General features: G+C 43.4%; 1 protein-coding gene across 1 annotated transcript in view; it reads right to left on the bottom strand.

The window, feature by feature from the left end:
* The window catches only part of dock1 (dedicator of cytokinesis 1), a gene marked incomplete at its 5' end in the record, with an annotated part of 602016 nt that overhangs the window by 106371 nt on the left and 481601 nt on the right, over positions 1–14044 (bottom strand). The gene's annotated exons all lie outside the window — the stretch shown is intronic.

The raw sequence follows: 14044 nt of genomic DNA, 5'->3' as shown, positions 1-14044 counted from the left end.
ATAAAGGGATCAATCCCACTCTTTGTTTAGGTTTTCTATTAGGGGGGGGAGGGATTAGCTGCTGTGCGTCTCAGAAGTCTGGGTCACAAATACACACAAAAAACATCCCTGAAGCTGGCAGTGAGGCCATACATACCACCTGTCACACCATCCCGGGTAGCACAAGGGACAAACGGTGAAATGGATAGGAGACAGAGAGACAGAGAGAGACCCAACAATGTGAGAACGACCCAGTAAAGGACGAGTGGAACTACTGTATAAGAGAGAGAGAGCGAGAGCGAGAGCGAGAGCGAGAGCGAGAGCGAGAGAGAGAGAGAGAGAGAAACGGACAGACAGGCTGACCGACAGACAGACAGACAGACAGGGAGAGACGGAGTGTAAAACCCATTAGTGCCAAACTAAGATAATAGTTTCTGGTCCTTTCTGGATTCAAAAGTTTGATAGTGGGTAACGGGTATAATTTGAAGCCTTAACTTTTCTGCCACCTATCTGACTGCCCTGAAGACTGGCTGAATGACACCTGACCGCTGCGTCTCCTCCTACTACGGCCAACTGATCGGGTCACAGAGGGGGGGGGGGGGGGGGGGGCACCTCTGCTTGACATTGCGGAGGAATGGGGAGATGGAGAGGTGAAAGCAGGCTAGTTTGAGGAATAGTTTAAGCACTCCCAGAGCGTGCCACCTCTCCTGACCTCTCATTAATATCCATTCACAAGCTCCTTCACACGCTGTGACATTTCACAGGCAGGCCGGGCCCCTCGCGGAATTCTGAGTCTCCATTGATTCTTTTGCCAATATTCTACAAAGGCGCAGTAATATATGATGACAGGGAAGAGAGGAGAGGTGGCATCTCTGCTCTGTGTGTCCCGGCCAGGTTAAAACACACTTAACTATCCTGTTGATGTGATATCACCTCTGTGTGTCCCGGCCAGGTTAAAACACACTTAACGAGAGTTAATTTTGTCAACGAAAATAATAACTAAATATGGTCGTCAACGAAGCTTTCCCCCCCGACGATAACGAGACGTGACGTCACGTTAATGTAGATCATGTGACACTAACGTGACAAAATTATTTATGCATTATAGTTGACTACATCTGAGGACACAAAAATGTACTTTACAAAAATCATGACGAATTCTCTCTTAACCCTTTCAGTGCCACGGACGACATATCTCGTTTTATTAGCCCCCCCACTGAGTGCCCACGACGACAAATATCGTTTTATTAGCGATCTGAAATCATATTTCATCAACCGAGTCTCCCGTTGGTACAGCAGCCCCTACAGGAGCTCAGAATGGAAAAAAGCTCCCCCTATCGTCTATCCCTGTGTAACTGCAGGTCAGTCGCTTAGACTGACCTGGGATCTGTAGATATGTAGGGGCGGAGCCAGCTGGTTCCTTGTGCTGGCAAGAAGTCTGATCAACATGGAAGTCATCGCGGGACGGGAATCAGCCTGGAATATATATTTACAGCAGCCAATACTCATAGAACATCTCAGTCTTGGGATAATCAGAGTTGTATTCGCTGAGATCTCAGCGTTTGCCCTATGTGTGATGTGTCTGTGTGTGCGCGATCGCTGATGAGGAAATAAGAGAATCGATTTTTCAGATCGCCTCTATAGCGTGCATACGTAAACACATATACTATCGATAATCTAGCGTTTATTTGAAAACGATTCATAAATAGGCCGAAAAATTACAACGTTTTTGTGTATTCTAGAATATTCCAGTAAATGTCTTTTATCATGGAATCTTTATATTTTCCTTGAAAACGAGGGCTTTTCAAAATGCTATAAAACGAAAATGAACCGATAAAAAAACAATGTTGACTGGAAAACTAGTCATTGATAAGCGACGGGCAGTTTAGACACATAGCCATAATTTAAAACATAGATTAGGCGTTTTTAACGCTAACATTGAAGTGGATGGTGGGCATTCAACGGGATAAATCAAGGTTAAGCAAGGGCTCTGAAAGTGTTAATTTATGTTGACTAAAACAAGATGACAAAATAATTATAACTTTTAGAATAATTCACGTTATTATTTCAGCATTTCCCATTTCTGTTCCGGGACCCTACTAGCAGGGGCGGATTTAGGATTGTAGGAGATCCGGGGCTTAGCCCAGATAGGTGCAAGGATTTTTTTTACTTCGACACCACAACCTTTAACTTATACCACCACCTTAAAGCGGACAAAAGGCACTAGAGAACACTTAAATTCACACCCTTTAATTAATGAAGCAAACTATAATAATTTATAATAATAATAATAATAATAATAATAATAATAATAATAATAATAATAATAATAATAATAATAATAATAATAATAATAATAATAATAATAATAATAATAATAATAATAATACACTGTGTTTGTATAGCACCTTTCATACAAGAATTGCAGCTCAAAGTGCTTCACAGCAGTACAAAAAGACAGGCATAAAATGAGCACAACATTGGCAGATCAAGAGCAATGCATAAAGTGCAGACATAAAGCATAAAATAGATAGCAGTAAAATAGCCAAAGTCAAGGTAAGACATAGAACATTAAATCACATCGTTTTTCATATTAGGATCTAAGATCTAGGGTTAACTCGCCGAACGTTGAGCGCCAGGACCCCTGAAAACCAGAGTATAGTCGGGTTTTCATCGTTGTTTCTTTTATTCGATATTTCCATTCATAAAGACATGCCGGCAGCCTGTGTTATCACTGGGGATGGGTCTGAGATCTAAAAAGTCCAATACCGCCGCCTAACACCTTGCGGCCACTATTGCACTCCATTTGAAACAATGTGGCTTGGTGTCTGTCATTTTGGAAATGACACCAGACCACCCTGAAACTACACTCATATTCACAACGGTATAAAACGGAAATGTATGCATGGAAAAATTATCTGTTTTTTGCATCTTGACCGGAAGAAACTCAATGACAATCGACTATATTATTAGATCCATAGCTATAATATATAATATAGCTTTAGGCCTGCAAACACAGCCACGTATCCCCATGTTAAAAGGCGCTGGCCTTTCAACAGTAACAGTAAACAGCGCTTTCTGGCGCTGAAAGTGTTAATATGCGTCTTTGTCTACGGTTTGATTATCACTGATACAAAGTAAAATAGTGCAGTGCAATAAAATAGTTAGTAAAATAGAATAAAATAATGCAATTAAGCATTACATCATGCGCAGGAGTGGTTTGTGACCAATAAACCATGCCTAGGGGTGGTCGTTAGGCCCGAGGCGCAGCCGAGGGTCGTTAGACCCCCCTAGGCATGGTTTATTGGTCACAAATCACGACTGCAAGTGATGTAAAGCTTTTATACAACTGCCAGATTCATCCAACCTTATTTCTATACAATAAACACACATTAATCGAAGATTTATTGAAAAAACCATCCGCCAGAAAAAGTAGTTCCCACAACTACAAAAAAGACAAGTTGCCTCCATGTGGAAGCAGCTTGAAGTGCATCCAACCAAACTAACACATCCAACTGTGTATTATTGGAATGATTGAGAGAATTTGCCTCATGTGGAAGCAGCTTGAAGTGCATCCAACCAACTAACACATCCAACTGTGTATTATTGGAATGATTGATTGAAAATTTTATTACCAGATGCAGAATGGGTACAATACAGTACGGCTCAATACACACAATTGTTAAGGGAATGCAGACCTACTTTCCATAGAACTTCATTCTAGATGCTTCTATATAAAGTAGGTAAAACAAATTAAAAAGTCTTCTTTGCCCTATAGGAAAAAAATGTTTTCTTCGCCCTATTCTTTTATTTATTTTTTTAAACCTACTGTAGAGGGCCTAAACTTAACCAGTTGGAAACCAAGCGTACAGTAATAAAATTAGCAATCAATCAATCAATCAACTCAATAGGCCATGCTCACTTAGAACAGCGCAGCACCCAGCTCTCTGACTATCCCCCGCGTTGCAGGCAGAGTGTGTGTGTGTGTGTGTGTGTGTGTGCGTGCGTGTGCGTGCGTGTGTGTGTGTGTGTGCGTGTGTGTGTGTGTGTGTGTGTGTGTATGTGTGTGGGGGGGGGGGGGGGGGGGTGTGGCGGTGGGTGGAGACTAGAGCGAGCGCTGACAGTCGAAAGGAAAAAGAAATTGAAAAAAAAATCGCAAATTAATCCATCAATCAATCCGCGATTTTTCTTTTGTTACAGAATGATTCAAGACCCATCAATTACATCATCCAACATTGTTTAAACGACTAAGACATTCGCTGTGACAGAATCGCTTGATATTTAGTCGTTTAGTCGCCATTAACATATCCATTTGTAAAGATTATTGGCCACCTTCTTGTGATCCGGCGGAGTGATGTGATGTGGGTCGGTTGTGGGCGGGTCCTGGGCCAGCAGCGTGGATTGTTGCCAATAAAGACGTGTTAATGGCCAATCAGAATCGAGAAATTTGCATGCCGTTGTATAATATGCAATAAAATAGTTATCGTATTTTTTCGGGAGGCCGGTAAGGAGTGCATTACAGTAGTCGAGTCGGCTTGAGATAAAGGCATGGATCTGGTTTTCAGCGTCCTTTTGATTTATAAATGGCCGTACTTTAGCTATGTTTCTAAGGTGGAAGAATTATGTTTTTGTCAACTTGTTGATTGTGATTTAAAGCTTAGGTCTGAGTCTACCATAACACCAAGACTCACTCAAATACAGTTAGCAGCTGGATAGACTACAGATGGAAATTAGCTTCTGCTAAATCTGGTGCAAACATATTTTCATGTAACAATGATTAATTGTAAAAAAAAAAGAAAAAAAAATTATATATATATATATATATTTTTTTAAATAGATTCGGGGCTTTTCAGAAAACATTCGGGGCTTGAGCCCAAGTAGCCACCCCCTAGCCCCGCCCCTGCCTACTAGTATAAGTTGTTAATGAATCCCTTTAGCGCTTGAAGTGCGCTAAAACATCGTAATGAATGAATGAATGAATGAATGAATGAATGAATGAAAGAATGAATGAATGAATGAATGAAAACTTTATTTAACAGATTGCAGAATGGGTACAATACAGTACGGCTCAATACATACAATTGTTAAGGGGATGCAGACCTGAGAAAGACGTTTGTCTTGTTTCCATCAGGGTCCCCCATTTTCAATTCATATAGACATTTATGACATACACAACATACATGACATTTATGGCATAGGGACATATAGGTATTTAGTACTGATACATTTGTGACATAAACGGTATTCAAATATACAGTACATTTACATTTACATTTAGTCATTTAGCTGACGCTTTTATCCAAAGCGACTTACAAGTTCTGTACGACAAGCCATCAGGAAGAGCACAACAGTACTGTTACCCCTAGATCCTGACAGAGTATATACATATGATGGGGAGGGGACTGTACATTAGGAGGGGGTGGGTGGGTGGGAGAGAAATATACATACGGCGGGGAGGGAATATATACATGCGGTGGGGAGGAGACTGTCTATTAGGAGGTGGTGGGGGTTTTGGGCATTTACGGTGGCCAGTTTCGAATTGCAGCCTCCCGTAGGTGCTCTTTAAGAGCGGTTTTGAATGTGGGCAGGGATTCACATTCCTTTACAGCTTTGGGTAGGGCGTTCCACATTGTTGTGGCATAATTGCGAAACGTGTTTAGTTTAGTCCCTTGTTTGATCCGAATCTGGGTTTAACATGATTTGTTGAGCTTCCTCTGGTGTAGTGGTTGTGGTATTCACTGACCTTTGGGAAGTATTTTGACATGTACATGGGCACCCCGGTCGTATAGTGTATCTTGTAGACCAGGCCCATTGCAAGTTGCTGTACTCTGTCGTCTACTCTAAGCCATCCTAGGTTGTCAAAGTGGGCAGGGGTGAGGTGGGTTCTGGGGTTCAGGTCAAGTAGTAGTCTGACCAGTTTGTTTTGTGATGTTTGTAATTTTGTTTTAAGCGCCTTTGAGGTGCTTTGGTACCATGAGGTGCATGCATAGTCATAGTACCCTTGAATGAGTACTCCTGCCAGAGTCTTCAGGGTATTCTTGTTTACCAGAGAGGAGATCCGGTACAAGAATCTAGTTCGTTGGTTGACTTTTTTTATTACATTGGATGCCATTTTGTCACAGGAAAGATTTGCCTCTAGGATGGAACCCAGGTAGGTAATTTCGTCTTTCCTTGTGACAATATTGTCACCCACTGTAACTGAGAAGCCGTCGGTCTTGCTGAGTTTGTTATTGTTATCCAGAGAATGGACTCTGTTTTGCCCATGTGTAATGATAGTTTGTTATCAGAGAGCCATATGCAGATTTTGCCTAGTTCCGAGCTGAGGGTTTTTTCAACCTGCAACTTGTTCTTGTCAGAGACCAGCAGGGCTGAGTCGTCCGCAAACAGGAACAAGTTGCAGTCACAGGCTGACGACATGTCATTTGCATAAATTAGGAAGAGTAGCGGTCCTAGTATGCTTCCTTGTGGAACACCACAGCTCACTGTGAGGGGGGGGGGATAGAGTACCGTTTACCTCTACCATCTGTTCTCTCCCCTCCAGGTAGGATTGCATCCAGCTCACTGATAAGCTATCAAAACCAATTGCTTTTAGCTTGTCCATTAGAATGGAGTGATTGACAGTGTCGAAGGCCTTTTGTAGGTCCAGCATGACCATGCCGCAGTATTTGCCCGCGTCCACCTCTTGTTTGATGTGGTCGTTCAAATAGAGGAGGCATGTGTCAGTGGAGTGGGACGTTCTGAAGCCAGATTGGAATTCGTAGATTAGATTTTTTTCCGCCAGGTACTTTTCGACCTGTTCGTAGACTATTTTCTCCATGACTTTCGAGATGGAGGTAAGAATAGAAACAGGGCGGTAGTTGCCTGGGTCTAATTTGCTGCCCTTTTTGTGCAGAGGGGTCACTCTCGCAATTTTGAAGTCCTTGGGGACGTGCCCCTGTTTTATAGAGAGGTTTATTATGTGTGTGATGACTGGGGTGATGGCGGCTGCTGCGTCTCTGAGGAATTTGGAGGGGATGTTGTCATGGCCAGTGGCCTTGTTAGGTTGGAGGGCGCTAAATTTTTTGAGTACCTCATCGGTTGTTACCATTTCAAGTTTGAAGTCGTCTTTGTGGACCCCTAGGTTTTTGTAGTATGCTACTATGTGTTCTACCCCATAATGCCCTGAGTCGGAGGGTAGTTTGTTTACCAGTGTTGTGGCTATGTTTGTGAAGAAGATGTTTAAGTAATTGGCTACATCCAGCTTGTCTGTGATGAGCGTGTTGTCCGTCTTTATGTTTATGTTTGAGAATCTGGTTTTAAGTTTTTTACTGCAGCCTAGTTGATTATTGAGTAATTTCCAAAGTTCGTGGGGTTTGTTTTTGTTTTCCTCAGTTTTGTCGTTGATGACATTTCTTTTTGCGGTTCTGATCATGGTGTTTACGTCATCTCCCGCCTCGACTACTGCAACGCACTGCTAGCTGGCCTCCCGGCCACTGCCACCAAGCCTCTTCAACTCATTCAAAATGCAGCGGCCCGCCTGATCTCAAACCTACCGAAGTCAGCCCATGTCACCCCACTTCTTAGGGACCTGCACTGGCTCCCCATTGCTGCACGTATCCGCTTCAAGGCCCTCGACCTAGCATACCGTGCGGCAAAGGGAACCGCTCCCGCCTACCTCCGGTCAATGGTCTCTAACTACACACCCTCAAGACCCCTACGCTCTGCGTCTTCTGGCCGCCTCAGATCTACTCCTATCCAAGCTCCCGGAGGGTCATCAAAGAGAAGCCGCCTATTCTCAGTCCTTGCCCCACAATGGTGGAATGAACTACCCATCCCAGTTAGGACAGCCGAATCCCGTCCAATCTTTCGCCGTCGACTAAAGACTCACTTCTTCAACTATTATCTGAAATGATAAAAAAAAAAAAAAAAAAAAAATCTAACCCTGACTAACCTTAATGTCATGCACTTGTCCTAATAAACTAACCTACACTGTAACACGCAACACTTTGATGAACATTGTTACTCAGCTGATAGAGTTATACCCTTCTTGCTGTCTTGTCGCACAGAACTTGTAAGTCGCTTTGGATAAAAGCGTCAGCTAAATGACTAAATGTAAATGTAAATGTACGTCATTTCTTAGTCTGTTTCTTTGAATTTTTTGTTCAACCACGTGGGCTTGGAGTTCACTGTTTGAACTTTTGGAAAGCTTTGTCTGACTTTTATGAAGTTCAGAGCATTTTTTGTCTCTGGTTTTCATAGCGGCCAGTATTTCAGTGTTCATCCATGGCTCAGCGCGATTTTTAACCCTGGTGGTTCTTATGGGTGCCATGTTGTTGAGTATTGCTGTGAATTTGGTTTTGAATCCAAGCCATGTTTCTTCAACCTGTGTACCACTGAGTTCATCTGACCAGTCCAAGCTCCCCAGTTCTAGGTTAAAGGCCTCTCTAGAGTAGTAATGACTTTTAATTTTTCATATAATGTTGGGTACATGCTCAGTAGAGTTAGGACGCTCCCAGTCTTAGGGCCTGTGATATTTTGTTACCACACTTTATGCACATAGAAGTGCGGTGGCAGGTTTGCTAAGCTAATGTTGTTAGCCGAATGCTCTGAAGGAGGCCGCCATTTTAAGTTTGAAGTTTAAAGTGACGTCAGCGATCTACTGTACTCGACAGACAAAAGGGAATGTGTGTGACATGTGTGAAATTTGTACAGTAGGTCCCAGTGAGAATTGCAATCAGTGTGTACTGTGTATTTATACAACGGCATGCAAATTTCTCGATTCTGATTGGCTGAAACAGTCATTTTACACGTCTTTATTGGCAACAATCCACGCTGCTGGCCCAGGACCCGCCCACAACCGACCCACATCACATCACTCCGCCGGATCACAAGAAGGTGGCCAATAATATTTACAAATGGATATGTTAATGGCGACTAAACGACTAAATATGAAGCGATTCTGTCAAGGGGAATGTGTTAGCCCTTTAAACAATGTTGGATGATGTAATTGATGGGTCTTGAGGCAATCTAGAACAAAAGAAAAATCGCGGTTTGATTGATAGATTAATTGATTGATTTAAATTTCTACTTCCTTCTTGCTACTGACTGCAGCGTTCTCTCTCACTGTCCGACGCTGGCGTACCCACAAACACACACACACACATACACACACACACACACACACACACACACACACACATACACACACACACGCACACACACACTGTGACACACACACACACACACACGCACACACACACACTCCTGTCTGCAACAGCGGGGGAGTCAGACTGAGAGAGAAGCAGCGCTGTTTTAAGTGAGCATGGTCTATTGAATTGATTGATTGGTTGATTGCTAATTTTATTACTGTACCCCTGGTTTCCAACTGGTTAAGTTTAGGCTAAAAGAAATAAATAAAAAAATAGGGCGAAGAAAACGTTTTTTTCCTATGCATTCCCTTAACAATTGTGTGTATTGAGCCGTACTGTATTGTACCCATTCTGCATCTGGTAATAAAATTTTCAATCAATCATTCCAATAATACACAGTTGGATGTGTTAGTTGGTTGGATGCACTTCAAGCTGCTTCCACATGAGGCAACTTCTCTCAATCATTCCAATAATACACAGTTGGATGTGTTAGTTTGGTTGGATGCACTTCAAGCTGCTTCCACATGGAGTTGTGGGAACTACTTTTTCTGGCGGATGGTTTTTTCAATAAATCTTCGATTAATGTGTGTTTATTGTATAGAAATAAGGTTGGATGAATCTGGCAGTTGTATAAAAGCTTTACACCACGTGCAGTCGTGATTTGTGACCAATAAACCATGCCTAGGGGGGTCTAACGACCCTCGGCTGCGCCTCGGGCCTAACAACCACCCCTAGGCATGGTTTATTGGTCACAAACCACTCCTGCGTGTGATGTAATGCTTAATTACACTATCCTAATGTTGCTTTGTTGGTAATTTTTTTTAAAGCAATTTAAATCAGAATATGTTCCATTCCATGTCTGACTATTTCTGAATCTATTGACCATTTCAAGGAATGTTTGGTTCTATTGGGCTTCTAGCCTTCTACTGCACTTATTGTGAATCAGCTGATAGGGTTTTGGCTAGACTATACTTAATAAATAGAATTGCATTATTTACAATATAATAAAATGCAGTTTTTTCATTAGCGAAAACTAGACAAAAATTATCAGTTTTCTGCAACTAAATCTAGACAAAAACAAAAAAGACAAAATCGAGACTAACACTGACTAAGACTAAAATGCTCAGACCTGTAGTTGACTAAAAGATAAAATAAATGAAGGTGACTAAATATGATGAAAACGAAAAAGGAGCATTTGACACATGACTAAGACTAAAACTAATATTTTAATAGCTGCCAAAATTAACTTAACTATCCTTGGCTGTCGAAGAGAGGACTGCAACAAAGCCCAAGGACTCAGTGCACATTATATGTACAGTACTATTAAGACCATGTGCAATAAAATAGACATGGTCATGCACATTACGTTGCAATATCCTAAGATAACATCTCCACACACCATAGCCACTGCAGCAATTCAGCTCCTCTCAAAAGCACTTGACTGGAAATGACTGGAGCAAAGCCATCCTGGAAATGTTATGTTGGAGTCTTCTGGGACTTTTCTTAGCCTCTCACCATCCACACGCATGTGTGTGCTGACTGCTGATAACTTTGATGGTATTATGTCCGAGAGGAGACATGGGCTGCTGGGGCTCATCACGTCAGTCAGTCAGCCAATCAGCCAATCAGCCAATCAATCAATCAGCCAGCCAGCCAGTCAGTCAGCCAGTCAGTCAGCCAGCCAGCCAGCTAGCCAGTCATTCAGCCAACCAGCCAGTAGTCAGCAAGGCAGGCAGGCAGCTATGACTGTCAACTGTCAAAGCCTACAACACCCCTGCCAACTTGAGGAGCAGGAGCTGTTAAGATACTGTAGCTTAACTAAGAATAAAGACGTGTCCGTCTGTGAAGGTGATGGGGGGGGGGGCCTTCAAATCACAAGCCAGCGTGACACATAGCTGTAGATCTGGAGAGAAAGAGGGGAGAGAGAGGATGGAGTGGGGGGTGAGAGGAATGGGGAGAAAAGAGGAGCGGGAGGAGAGAGAGGTGTAGCTGATTCCAAATAAGGTTATTTCACTCTATTTTCACATATTCTTCTCTCTGTGAGACATGTCCCTCTCTCCCACATTCATCCAGAGAGAGAGAGCGCGACGGAGAGAGGGGGACAACAGATTGAGACAGCGCGAGAGAGAGAGAGAGAGAGAGAGAGAGAGAGAGAGACAGAGACAGAGACAGAGACAGAGACAGAGACAGAGACAGAGAGAGAGAGAGAGAGAGAGAGAGAGAGAGAGAGAGAGAGAGAGAGAGAGAGAGAGAGAGAGACCTGAAGATGATGCAATGCCTTGCAGGAGCAGCTCTGCTATGATCAAAGCCTGGACACCATGACACTACCAGGCCCCATGGAGTGTCTGGTGGGTGTGTATGTATATGTGTACAGTGGTGCGTGTCTGCATATGTGACAGCGGGACTGCAAATTCCTCTCTGTGTGATATTTGTGTGTTATCTGTCTGCATGTGTGTGTGTTATCTGTCTGCATGTGTGTGCGTTATCCGTCTGTATGCTTGCTCATCTGTATGTACCAGTCTAACATGCCTGCATGCTGCCTCTGGGCGTGTAGCCAGAGCCTGGCTTCCACATCAACAGATAAGAACGTCATTACCGTGCATAATGATCATGCACTAAATATTACTTTGGGGCAGGTTGCCGCGGATGAGTGTGCATGATTAACCGCTCCGTCATCCCTCCTGGCGTTTGCTCTATATTCTGACGTGATGAGGTCAGTAATTGAGCGTGAGACGAGGAACATGAATGAGGTACGCGCCAACCCGTAAGAAATGTATCTATAGACGTCAGACTCGGTGTGTGTGCGTGCAACAAAGAGGTAAAAAAATAACAATGGGGCAAACTACAATACATATGCATTTGCATTAGCGATCTAAACAACAAATCCATACCGAAGGTAGATATGTAAAAGGTGAAAGACTCACAGCCAGGGGGAGCTCCCGTAGCTCACCGCGTATCTCGGCGCTATTTCTGTGTCGGGGACAACCGTGCTCGTCACGGATCTGGGGTACACGAGTTCGACTCCCGGACTCGCCGTATTTTCTCAGAGTGTCTTCCCCTGATCTATATCCCATTCAACCTGTTTCTGTCGGTCATGCTTGACCAGAAAAAGCGATAAACGCTAAAAAATGAAGTTTAAAAAAAAAGAAAGACTCACAGCCAGCGATGCTGATTTAGCAAGATTATATCGAGCCGTTTTAGTTTGAAACTACTTTCAGGATTGCCATGGTTTCTAGAGCCCTGTCGTATTCTTTTTTTGCACAGCAGCTCGTGCAGGGAAGGAGGCAACTCAGTCACGTGATTCAGCAGGTTTTGCTGATTGGCTCCAACATGGTATGTTTATAAACAAGAAACCCGTCTAGAGTGAAACTGTAGTATTCCTGTGGGGTTTTCTTTTCACATGCCAAAATTATTATATAAATACCATCGGGAATTAGTATAGAAACATAGCATTTTTATGGTAAACCCACAGGAATATACTGTAGTGATTCACTATAGTACACTATAGTCCAACCTCCGCCGTTTTGTGGACAGAGCCTTCTCCAGGGCAATTCCCATGGCTCTGGAACTCAATAGTCCCTCATAGTTTTCAAATCTCGCCTCAAGACCCATCTCTTCTCCACTGCCCTCTCTTAGCCCCCCATCCATCCTCACTACCACCACCCCTTAGTGTAAAGTGTCTTTGAGTTATTAGCCTTCATACCGTCTTTTACTAGTATGCACTCTGCTACTAAGGAATCTACCTTGCCTACATTACTACCTACTATGCTAATATGTCTACACTACTATGCACTCAAGACTGTAGTACTCAAGTTTGACACCGTTTGACGAACAAAGTTACCTACCCTTAGCTGCCCGAGTTGTACCATTCCTACCGACTTGTTGTACAGAACTTTGGATAAAAGTGTCAGCTAAATGTAAATGAATGAATGATGAATGATTAATGATGAATGAATGATCATTGCATTTATATGGCACTTTTCAATGTAAGTGGACATTACCTCCTTCACCACCACTGTGAAGCGACTGAATGGCTGCCATTCACTGGCACCAGGCACACATCACCCTACCTACACAATGGCTGAGAGGCTCAGGAGACAGGGATCGATAGCAGCCAATTAAGGGGGGAGGGATGATTGGGTGGCCTTGATGTCAAAGACATGGATGGGAACTTTGGTCAGGAGCGTCAGGGGAACCCCCCTACTCTTTGCAATAAGACGCCCCCAGGTTCTTTTAATGACCACATCATACATCACATAATGTATGATTATGGAAAAACCCAACAACACAGGAATAAATCACTGCAGTATCTGTGTGGAAAGAAGCCTCCCACAGGAATACTATAGGTTCCTGTTGGTACGGTATGGCCTGACAAACAGCACGGCGTGCGGGGAGATAGTGGTGGTATTGACGGAGGAGAAGGAGCAAAGCTGATATACGGCACTAAAGAGCCCCCACGCTGCACGCACACACACACATACGCGCACACAAGCACACACACACACACGTATCTGATCCCACCTCCCTGCGCTGTACGCTGACAGGCCGCAGCGGCGGCACGGTAATTGGCGCGGCAGGAATAGGATCAACAGTTCACGCATCGGCATGCGGGAGGGGGAGGAATGGAGAGAGAGAGAGGTGAGGAAAGAGATGAAGATGTAGCTACACAGCCTTGTGTTTCTGTGAAATGGGGTACATAAATAATATGCAGGAGAAAATAACTTTATTGTCAATGTACACAAGGCAATTGAGATTTGTCTTTTCGCATATCCCTCCTAGTTACTCATACACACAGTCCCCCACACATGTGCATTTCATCAGAGGGGTCAGAGCACAGGTTTGGGGTTCAGTGCCTTGCTCAAGGGCACTTTAGGCAGGCTGGGTGGGCACCGTAGATGGAATACCAGCCACCCTTCAGTCACCAGCTCGTATACACC

Source organism: Notolepis coatsorum, assembly GCF_963971535.1.
Source record: "Notolepis coatsorum genome assembly, chromosome: 10".
In the NCBI taxonomy this organism is placed as follows: domain Eukaryota; kingdom Metazoa; phylum Chordata; class Actinopteri; order Aulopiformes; family Paralepididae; genus Notolepis; species Notolepis coatsorum.
The sequence above is the reverse complement of the archived record's forward strand: the minus strand, read 5'-3'. Positions and strand labels throughout refer to the sequence as shown.